The 12,453-nt window shown below is 35.5% G+C and overlaps 1 protein-coding gene across 3 annotated transcripts in view; it reads left to right on the top strand.

Moving 5' to 3' along the window:
• The window catches only part of LOC149555475 (splicing factor U2af large subunit B-like), a 59,491-nt gene that overhangs the window by 13,429 nt on the left and 33,609 nt on the right, over positions 1 to 12,453 (top strand). The gene's annotated exons all lie outside the window — the stretch shown is intronic.

Below are 12,453 nucleotides of genomic sequence, written 5' to 3'. Positions count from 1 at the left end.
CGTGATGGTCTCTCGAGTTTGACCATATGCATGGTGATTTGTGTCGAGGCTAAATATTAGACCTTAACAATATAGAGCTAGGCTGAAATCCATTATTTCTTTGCCCTTTATCTAGGATTAAAGGGCCAGGCTGTCAAACTTGAGGGCCTAAATAATTGGGTGGCTCATTTGGCCCGTTATGTGCAAATTTCTAGGAGGGGAATAGACCTATTTTGCAATATGTAAGCTCGAACTTTGCAACATAGATCTGATATTTATTGCGTAAATCTGACCTAAATTTGAATGAGTTGAGTCCTATAGGATGGCATCAAGTATTGAAATGTAAAATAGCAATAAGCATATTATGATGAACTTGGAAGGAGGGGCCCATTGTAAAATTATAAAAGAAAGAGTTTTATAAAGAAAAAAGGTTTTTTTAAAGTGTTGACGTCCCCAAGGCGCCCCCAATCGTCCTTAGGATGTACGGGTGTCCCCAATTTTTTTCCACAAAGTCCCCAAGTTTCCACGACATTTCCTGTGAATTTTTAAAGGGGTGACGAGATGGGGACATCCCCTACTTGTCCCCAAGTCATCGCAACGTTTTGGGTATAAGGACATGGATTTTTAGGTAGTGGACGTGTCCTCAGGTAACATTGTATTTTTTGCTTTAATTTTTATTACAGGTTGCTGAGACCCATCTCGTGTCAAACTTAATCGTCTTGAGATGACTTGTAAAAGTTAAAGCGACACTTTGCAATATGGTGATGAGCAACAATCGATCTATATAGAGGCAAAGCAACATTGATAGGGAAACAAAAATGAAGCAAAGGATATTGGATGGGTCATGGTAAGAACGTGTAGAGTATGAGTTTACTTCGCTACACTGTAATGGACAAGCCTTGCATTGGAGAGGTGTATGATGGCATCGATTCAATGCTTGAGAAGATGAAGAAGATCGTAAATGACAAAGAGAAAGACCTCGAGGAGACATCCTTCAAACAATCAAAACAATTGTTGTAAAATGATGGAACAAGATGATCACTCATCTACATCTTCTCACTTATGCATTGACATCAAAATATTATAGCAACCAATATCTTGACATGTCTATATAGGCTTCCAGCATATAGAGATTTAGAAGTGTCCGAGGGCTAGAAGGCAACATTCCTTAGACTATTTCTTGATGACGATACATGGGATTTGATTACATATGAGTTCATAAAGTTTGTGAAGGCAAGAGGTCTATGCAATGATGCTCTTTGTCACTGGCTTAGAAAGGATGCTTGTAATTGGTGATATCTTTGTGGCTGATGAATCCAATTGCTGCAGCCCCTTGCAATCAAATTTATATCACAATTAAGTTTAATTAATAATTATAATTTATGTCTTCATAGGTTGCAAGTAATTCTGTAACTTTAATAATTGTTTAAAAATTGTTTATTGTCTTGTTTTTATAGGTTGTTAGTTCATCTGCATTAGAAAATTGGAGCACAGATTCTTTCATCCACTTAGTAAAGTGCAATAAGTTGGAATTAAGAAAGAGTGGAGAACTTTTTATTTGTGCATTCCAACTTGTGCATCCTTTCACACAAGAAAAGCAAATACAAAAAAGGGGAATCAAAGATGTTGGATATAAACTTAGGTCCCGATTTGGATGCAGATGCAGGAAGCGGGTATGCGGATGCACATCCTTTTTAGGGGATGCAGATGCGTATGGATGTGCATACATACATACATACATGCATGCATGCAAACAAATGCAATAAATATACAAATTTAAAACATTTGATAGCATGATACTTGTAACTTCACAAATACATATTCAAATTGAAATTAAAATATTCAATATGATTATAAGCCATATCATATACGTCTATGTTTACAATTCGAATGCAAATCAGCAAATCATCACAATTACAAAATCAAAATATACTTAATCATTCAATGTTCATTTTGAATCCGAATCATATGGATTCGCAAAAAAATCATTATCATCTCTGACTCCAACTGCTGCAAGTTCAAGATCATTTGAACCGAAAGCGGTTCCACTTGCACTAGAGGCCCCCTTTGTCATGATGTTATCAACATCATCATCCGAGATTGTAATAAGATCTTGAATCGTTGCATCCATGCTTGCACACTCAGGTTTTATATCCCAAAGCTTGGCTACTCCTTCGTTGTAGCGATCCTCCTTATGTGGAAAAAGACACAAGTTGGTATGAATGTAAACCAAGTCTTCATCTTTTTTAGAGCTCAACTAGTTACGCTTCATTGAGTGGATAAAGGAGTATGTACTCCAATTGTGTTCAGCATCATAAGAACTTGCAAACTGGACAATGTTCACAATACAAAATTAATTATTAAAGCAAAACATAAAAAGGAAAAACAAGTTAAAGAATTGTAGGATACCTGTGGTAAAAAAAAAACAAATACAAGTTATGAGAGGATTTTGATTGCGAGAGGTTGTATATGCTTAAATGGTTGACCATAGAGGTACCACCATGTGATAGCTCACATGCTACATTGGTCCTTTATTGCAAGTGGACTAGGTTTTTCATCCAAGGCAAATAAGCCAAATTCTGTCCTAATTTTTTTGTGTGTCATCATCTAGGAAGAGTCTTGCAAAAACTTTGTAGCACCCACAACCAACTTCTTCATCACATATGGTGCTACTCTATCTGGGATACCCCTTGCATCTTGACAAGTAGTCTCATAACAATAGTATGAGATGCAAATTGGGTTTCACCCACCTAATTAATTTAATCACAACAATATGTAAGTAAATGTTAAGCAAAGTTATACACAATTTGATAATTGAACATGACATTAAAATTTAAAATATATTCAAATTAAATAAATAACTGAAATTTACTAATTACAATTTACCTTTAGCAACTCCAAATTGGAAAATGTTCTGATTATGAATTGTGACATGTGGTGGTTTGTCACAAACATTTGTATCTCCTCGTCCTCTTGGTATATTTACTTCACCCAATCTATTTGGGTGCCAATTTGTTGCATGACCAAGTTTAGAGAGTGTATGGTGCATGATGTCCAAAAAATATGGTCATACCGGCCCTCAACCAAAGCACCTTCACTTCTGCAATTTTTTGTATTATCTGTAATCACTTGGACTACATTCTCACTACCCACCATCTCGATGGCCTCAATGAGAATTTTGGAAATGAATTGTGAATCTTTCACTTCCCCTTCACAATCAATTGCCTTCAAAAACATTGCCCCTTTGGGTGACCTTGCAATCACATTAATCAATAGCCAGTTTTTTGTATCTTTCCATGAATTCAGACAATAGAAATACCCAAAGTTTTCCATGAATTTCTTGTTGGTTGAATATCTCTCTCTAAATAAGCCCTTTTTTGCAATAGAGTGGTACACACCTTTTCATACTCGGGAGTTGTGTAATCAGCCGGTGCTTTATTTATGGCTGCCACCATTCCTTCCAATATGGTGATCTCACCAAGTTGAAAGGAAGAGTGTTGACGTAGAGGCAATGTGCAATGGCTTGGTCAACAATCTCTCTTGCCTCCATTTTAAGTGCGGTGTACAATGGACCTCTTTTGCGAGCATATTTTTATTTTTATTTTTCTTCCACTTGCAGTTAGGTTCTTGAAGAATGGGTGTTTAGAGGATACAATTGGTTCTGTGGGTAGTTGCACTGTTTGCTATGAGGATGGAGGTTGATAAAAACCTTGTTTTGATCTTTTTATCAATTTATCAGAAGCTTCTTGTTCTTTTCCAAACGACGCTATTTGTGCTTTGAACAACCCCTTCCTAATGTTGAAAATTAAATGAGAAATTAATAGCACAAAAGAACATAACAAGATAATAACTCTGGGAAAAACCCTTGTTACAGAGGGAAACAACCCAAAAAAGTAATCTTTATTTCATAGGAACAAATTACAGTGTTCTGATATTTTTAAGTCTTTGACACAGACTGAAAAAAAAACTTAGCTACGTAAAACCTTTCACAGTGATTTATTACATAACTTGATACAAGCAGCAACGACAGATGTTTATATTGATTCCAAGCAATCTGAACATATATCTGAGGTCTTGACAGAATGAACGCACAAGGAAAATCTATATATTTGCAAAAACTCTGTATTCAAGAACTAAGTCGCCATCAATTCTACATTGCCACTTCAATATAGGTCATGTTGATTCAAAACTGCTGCTTCAATATCACCCCGTTTTGAACCAAAAGAGAATCATAATATATGAATGCATATTTGCTTGCCTGGGTAAAAGTGACACCTGTATACAACCTCTGTAAGTTCATTTAATGCGATAGAGCTTTCGAAAGGTGAACAAAGAAGAATTGTTACAGTTGAAATTGAATTGACACATGCATGACAAACTTGAAACCGATCATAATAAAGAGCTACCACCAAAAATAAATTGCAGCTTAATAATAATAATCGCTTTCGCCACAATAAGAACATCAAGCCGACACGAGGCTACCACGTGAAAATGCTAAATCTTCCACCAAGTAGAAGATGTTAACAGCGAGATCGTAGGTAAGAATAAATATAACACGATAACAACCAGAAGCTAGAAATAAATCAGCACAATGACCATGTTGAAATAGCATGATCAAAGAATTACAAGTGAGACAATAATTTAGGTTTTCATATGAAGCTACAAATTTAACACCCATCTGTGCCTTTGTACATTGCAAATCCTATACCAGCAGGGCCCATAAAATGAAGTTTGACCCGGGAATATGAGCTATTGAATGGTTTGCCTTTGTTACTTGGACAATAATTACTCTTACGAATATATGATCCATCTGGAAACTTGTGAGATTCTTTTGGTACATCTCCATAAAGAAGATCCTACATCAGTTTTAAAACTGTTGTCTCCTTGCCCTCCTCCTGAACTTTGACTACTAGTGGCAGTCATTCTTTCACAGTACAATATGATTTCTTGATATGCCTATAATAAGAAATTAAATAAATTTAAATTAAAAAAAATCGACAAACATCAAGCGAACAAGTGCAAAAAAAATAATACATGACTACTAAAATAGATAGCTAAACTTGTTTCTTTGTTTCTTTTTTTTCTAAAAAGAAATAAAGAAAAAACTTGAAAAATTTCTTTACAAACTTGAAACAATTCATTTAAATCTTAATATAATTCATTAAAGAACTCGAGAACGGGATCAAATGCTTACCAGAGATGCTTAAAACTTGTTTGTGGAAGCTATCTCTTTTCCTACGAACGGGCCTCTTAAAAAATAATCACGTTGTCATCAATATGCCAAAATGGAGACTAAATGAGAAAAGAGTCTAGCTTCAAACAAAATGTGATGAAGATTGGTTGAATGGCCTCTTTTAGGGCTTAGGAGCAAAAATTAGGTTGAAAAATGTGTTTCCCTATGTGCTAATAAAGTGTTTTGAGTGACAAAAAAAAACAGGCTTTTCAGCCCTCTGGGTCTGAGGAGGCTGCTAGAGGAGCCCAAATGTGGGCAGAAGCTGGCTCTAGTGGCTTCCGGCCAGCTTCCGACTGCATCAGCTCCCGCCTCGACCTTGGCTCACTTCTGCCTCCGCCTCTGCAGTCAAGAGGCTCGCATTGGTATCCAAGGATGTAAGTGTAGAGCATATGGACTTGCATGCTTCCACTTCTCAGATTGCAGTTGCTGAATTGGAGGAATCATACAGTGATACTGTTATTGATGCAGCTGATCCCATTGGCCTTGCACTATTTATGATTCAACTAATACCTTTGAAGAAGAAGAAGAAGAAGATTCCATTCTGGTTAGATGATTGAAACTTATCTGAAGTTCCAATTGTTGCAAGTTGAAATATTTGAACATGATATTATCATTTTAATATTTTGATGTTAAACTTGAAATATATGATGCTATGATGATATGATCATGATGCTAAAATTACAAGTTTATGGTGTTTTTGTTGTTTATATGATATCATCTGACATTCTAATCTTAAGTCATGCTTATAGGCTATATATATATATATATATATGATATCATCTGACATTCTAATCTTAAGTCATGCTTATAGGCTATATATATATATATATATATATTATAACATTTTTTGTATTAACAAACCCAAACCCCATTTCAAAATTTTGCTGTACTGGTGATCTGGTTCTTCGAACTCGAATCCAAATCGGCTACTTAGATTATATCATCTTTTTAAAATCCAAAATTTTCCTGATTTTTTTTCTGATTTTTCTGGAGTTAAGAAAAAAACATATACTTTTGATTTGCTGTCTTTCCCCAAACAATTATCGCTGCCATGGACTATAAATGTTCCCTGATTACAAGTGTTTTCCTATTATAATGTGCACAATTTTTGAAGAACAAAATTTGAACATCATCTGAATATTTACATGCCCAGACATAGGTAGACATGGATAGACTATTAACATATTGATGTATGTGTGCTTTTATCCTTGCAAGAAATATTGTTCAGTTCGCCATATGCTCAAATATTCTTATAAATGATACTATGTGGAAATGAAATTCAGAACTCCGAATGTGTAGTACATTATGCTGCTCTTTTCTATTTTGGTCAGTCTGATACAGCCTTTAAATAAACTGAGCTATAATGTTGAACTTAAAGTCTCTGGAAATGATATCTTTTATGAACTGTGTTTTCTGCCGGGAAACAAGAATTGGTTTTCAGATAGATGACAGCCTGATACAGGTAAGGAAAATAGGTATGAGAGATTGAACGGTGCCTTTAGGAGTCCTGCACCTGCCACTTATGATCTTTAAAGAAAAAAGTAGGTTAGTCTTCAGTCATGTGAAGTTAGTTAACTGTTCCTCTAGGATGTAAGGGCAGATGTAAATGTTCCAAATGTTAAGTAGTGGAGTGCTTCTCTTATGATGGTCATAAGCCCGTTTCATTATGTAAGACAGGATCTCACTTCAATTTATTTTTCTAAACTCACAAAAATGGGAAGTTTCAATGAATAGCACAAAAAAATTGTTGATTTTCTTTCTGCTGCAGGCTGGAACATGCTATTTAGTTGTAAAATAGGAGCCATTGATAAGCTCCTTACATTAAAAAGCACATCAGGCATCTATAGAAATGCAACACATGTATGAATTGCTCGCTTTCTGAAATTTTTCTCAGCATCATTTTCTCAGAAAAGTAAGGATATCAAGTGCAGAAATATGTTTCTACACAATGAAAAGGATAGCAAATTAAAGAACTGTGTATTTAGTTGCTATTTCATTCGATGTCTTATAAGTAAAAAATACAGCCACAACAGATATTTGTTCAAGCTCATGTCATCATTATTATATGAGCACCAAGATATTTATAGTACTGGTATAGGCTATTGGGGATTCTAACTGGTTGTTTTCTGCTATATTTTATGAATGTATGGACTCTTTGATAGGTGCCTTTAGGACCAGGAAGAGTATCCTTTCTAATTCCATACATAATTTGAAAGATACATTCATTCGTTCAATCCAGAAGAAAAAAGTGAGAAATTATCACAAAAATTGGAAAAAGAGAAACTAGCTAACAAAACACATTTGATGTTCCAAATTTTCTCTGCGAAATGGCTCCAAGAAACTCTTCTGTTGCTGTGCACTTTCCTTTCACTTAACATTTATCGAATAAGATCATTGCAAAAGCTTTGCATGTCAGAGTAGGATTTTAGAATGGTTGTTGAATGAATGTTAAGAGGCATCAGCTCTGTCGTCAGGATTCTTCTTTCTACTAAGAACTCACTTTGGCTTCAGGTGCTTAGGTCTCTGATTCTCCCTTTAGGGATACCTGTCTCATGGAGGTTCCTGGTGCTGGGGCTAAGAATGCTGCTTTGGCTAACCTTAAATTCTAATATTTTTAGGGTGATGGGGGATTTTGCAATTACAATCCTAGGGTTCGTTCTGCTTCTCATGCTGATAAAATGGATTCTTAAGCCAGTGAAAAGGTTAGGGCATCTTCTAAATCCTCTTTAGCAACACAGCATCATCCTCTGTGTAGCAGGGTTCAGCCTGATTCAGTTCAGATCATGAAGTTTTGGGCAGATGTCAAGGAGACTGATGAATAGTACTAGGAGTTAACTTCAATTTGAAGGTTTCAAAATTTCTGGCCTAGCATGGCTAACCTACATTCTTGGATTTTGAAAAATTGGAATTCCATTGTGGAGAATAACATTGTTACATGCTTTTGTGCTAAATTATTTTTTCTTATCTTCTGTGCTCCCTCAAGGACATGGTTTCTTTGCTTCAGGGGGTCCTTGGTTCTGGAACAATGTTTTCCTGGGTATAAAACCCGGTTATTTGGAGTTTTAATTCTCTCACTAAACCTTATTTGGTTTCTCCAGTATGGGTCAGACTGTTCAACCTTCCTCTTTGTTTTCAGAGAATTTGCTTGAAAAACTCATCTTCAGTCCGGAGGCGCCTCTACTTTTGAATCACTTCACCTTTGCAAGAATTCTTGTGCAGTTGGATCCAGCTAAAAGTTCACCTGAAAAAATTTGGTTAAAAGTGGGTGACAGAATTTGCAAGCAACAACTAAATTGTTAAGAAATCACATTCAGATATTGGTTGCCATTGTGTAATGCTTGGGACCATGGGTCATTTGGTGGCTTCCTATCCAAAATTCCCTTCTATTGCAAGGAAGCCAAGTTCTCGAAGGTAGGCTACCTGGTGGAAAGTGGTATATAATTTAAGTATCAATCGGTTTATCAAATTATCCTAATTGGGGTAAAATGGAAGCAGTGATTGGTTCAACCTAACCGTCTTGGAGCAGTTGCTTCAGATTCTTTGAAATGTATCCTTTAAGAACAATGATTCTTTATCTACACTCCGTCTTCTTCAAATGGCACTCTTACCCTAACAAAGTTATAGAAGTATCTACTTCAACATTGACATATCAAGGTGGCTCTGTCTGTTCTTCAATCGTGGAGGATTCTTTTGATTGGGGGTTTTCATTGACAGTTCTTGAGAAGACCTTTTTAGAATCAACAGATGATAACCCAGAAAAGTGGACTATATTGTAGAGAAAACAATCTTTCTCGTTGAAGTTTAAGAATAGGATTATTGCAAATGTAATAGCACTGCCTATTCGGTATGTGTGTTCCAAATGCAACAACCTCGTAGATTTATATAGAGAATAGGTCATGAATAGACATGTCCTTTCATGGGACATGTCTATTCGTTAATCAGATAAATAATATAATAACAAACTTAATCATATATATATATATAATATTATATTATATTAATTTTTCTCATATAACAATAACCTTATATCTTAAATCTAAAGAACACATACATGTAAATAATATCTCATATATAATTATATATAGGTTTATCCCACCGAAGCTATCAAACATCAACACTCCCTCTTAGCTTAGAAGGATAAACACACAAGAATAAATATTACTTCGACGTAATATTACAAATAACAATTTTAAGGATATCTTAGAAGATTTCCACCATTTGATATCACATTCGATATCATGAGTATTGGTCTTTCAGAATATCGACACATGATATTCATCGAGTACCCAAATAAGGTTTGATATCACGTCTGATAGCAAGAGTATTGGTCTTTAGAATATCGACATTCGATATTCACCAAGTACTCAAAAGGTTTGATTTCACATCTGATATCAAGAGTATTGGTCTCCCAGAATATCAATGACATTCACCAAATACTTTGGGTAATGGCCTTCCAAAATGTTGAGATGCAAGACATTCACCATATACTCAGTTTGTTTGATCTCATAATACAAGTTATTGTAATATCGTCACCTTATAGTAACTTGTGCAAATACAAGTGACATCATTTGGAAGCTATCTCTTCCTCATGATGTACACAAGGGGTAGGCCCATTAAAATCATAGTCACACATATGGACTTTTGAACTCCCTCTGAATATCAATCATCTGAACTCCTCATCCAAGTTTCTTATGAAGAAGTGTCAGACTCCCTTTGATACCAATCTACCTTTTCTTTCAATAACATTCTTGGAGGAAAGATCAAAGCACATAGCTCTTATAGTATATATAAAAGTACAAATAAGAGAGAGACTACATTGATTAGCTAATTAAAGTACTCAAGAATAATAAATACTTAACTGCACATCAATATCCTTTTGTTTAATCTTTCATACTTCTTGATTTGTCCTATTGATGCTACTATCAATACTCCCTCATATTCGGTGTTTGAAGTTCATTGATATTTCCATATCTTAATGGTCACATCTCTTTGACTGGACATATTTCCTCATCTTGATAATTAGACTTCTTCCAAATGAATCTTTGATTAATAAATCACTTGTATGACAATCACCTTTAAATTAATCTTTGTTTGAAATCGTTGACTAATAATAATATGATTATTGGAGTTCTTTTCATCAGTGCATTTAATAATCTCTTCAAATATAAACCGATGCAAATATTCTTTCCTTTCACATATGAAGATTTCTCTTACATGGCACCTTCAATCAACCTTTGCTTGAAGTCTGTCTAATTATTGTTATTATTCTCTCTATTGGGGTTATTCTCGGGCATTATGATTGTTTGTCAATTCTCTTGCTTCTGTGCTCGAGATTCCGTTGGAGCATTCTTTTTCGATGGGGTTTGGTGGGTGGAGCCTGTAGGATGGCTTCACCCTATCAGTTTAAATTGCGACATAGTTGCTTAGTTTTGGTCTTTGGTACGATCTTGTACTACAACACCTTTGTTGCGCATGAAAAACATCCCTGTAGTCATCCATAATTCAACAATAACACTTGAAAGTGGAGAATGTCCTTATTTGTCTAGAGTCAAGCATTCCCCAAGGTTCGAGTGTCTTGCATCAAAAACAACAGATATGAGAACATCTAAATTAGAAGCAAATGACTTTTCTTTGTACCCAATGTAGACAAGCATTATCTGTAAGCGCTCATGAGCTTGATGCTCAATGTATGTAATAATAGAATAGGCTTTATCCTGCCTCTTAGGACTCCATTGCTCAATTTCGTGAAGCATATCAATATGCGAGGTGCTTCCAGTTTTAAGGTAAAGGTGATTGTTGCCAAGACCTTTGTATTTCATGAGAGCAAAGTCGATAACAAGAACAGTCAAGATCCCATCCATGTCGAACACTACTCCTATTAGTCCTGGCTTTCTGCTTGGCTTTGTAGTAGTAGAATTCAAAAGTGTGGGCACTACTAGTGTGCACAATAATCTTGTTGCAAAAAAACATTGATCCCACCTTGCCAAACAACTAGGAGTTGTTGCAACTATAGTAACCCCGAGGTACAGAGAATCGTTAATAGGCTTCTTCCTGTATTTGCACTATGCCCACATATCAGAAGGAGGGCTCTCGCCGACTCGTTTGATTGCTACCTGTCACTGTTTTAGAAATGTCTTCCTCCCACGGCTTCCTAGCATGTTGAAGATCGCCTTCTCCATTCTCAACGTGACTTGATCACATGTTAGTATTTAACATGGTTACTATCTTCGAAATACGGTGTGAGACCGCATTCAACTTAGGATCACCATCATAGTATTTTACTGCTCACCATATAGATGTCAAAAGATCCCTAAGATCGAATGCGCTCTTATACACATTCAACTTAGGATCGCCATCGTAGTATTCTGCCGCTCACCATATAGATGTCAAAAGATCCCTAAGATCGAACGCGCTCTGATATCATGTTGAGGTTTTAAGAATATGATTGTTGCAAATGTAATAGCACTGCCTATTCAGTATGTGTGTTCCAAATGCAACAACTTCTTAGATTAATATTGAGAATAGGCCATGAATAGACATGCCCCCTAAAGGGACATGTCTATTCATTAATCAGATAAATAATATAATAACAAACTTAATCATATATATATATATATATATATATATATATATTAGAGAGTCGGGAACGGAAACAGACCAAGGTTGGTTAGGTGATACGATTGCTCGGGGATGGGCCTCACAGCCTTAAGGATCGGTTTACCCTTTACTGTATGTCCTGAAGGCTGATTCCAATAGGTTTCAACCCCTGCCATTCAATTGAAGGTGAGAGAACTACATGCTAGAGGACCAACCATGATATAGGTTAGATTCATGATCCCTTATTTTCCTCATATAACAATAACCTTATAACTCAAATATAAAGAACACATATACATATAAATTATCTCTCTTACATAATTATATATAGGCTTATCCGACTGAAGCTATCAAACATTAACATTTCCAAGAAAACAAAGATTAAATGCAGGATGGTTTTCCAATCTCAAGTTAAGAAGGGATAGTTGAAGTTATGGTGACCGTGTTTTAGGATTATTCATTTTTGTTATCAATTTGTAGCTAAGTAGGGCAAGTTGAGTTTGTCTGAGTGTCTCTGTTTGCGAAAGACCTTTTTCTTTGTCCCATGTTAATGACATGCCTTCTGTTAAGTTTTAATCTATTCTGGAGTTAATGAACGGGAGAGGGATTCCACTTCCTTCACTTATTTATCAGAAAAATAGTAT

This window comes from Cupressus sempervirens, chromosome 5, assembly GCF_028749045.1.
Source record: "Cupressus sempervirens isolate cs-2001-9-10 chromosome 5, ASM2874904v1, whole genome shotgun sequence".
Taxonomy (NCBI): Eukaryota; Viridiplantae; Streptophyta; class Pinopsida; order Cupressales; family Cupressaceae; genus Cupressus; species Cupressus sempervirens.
The sequence above is the reverse complement of the archived record's forward strand: the minus strand, read 5'-3'. Positions and strand labels throughout refer to the sequence as shown.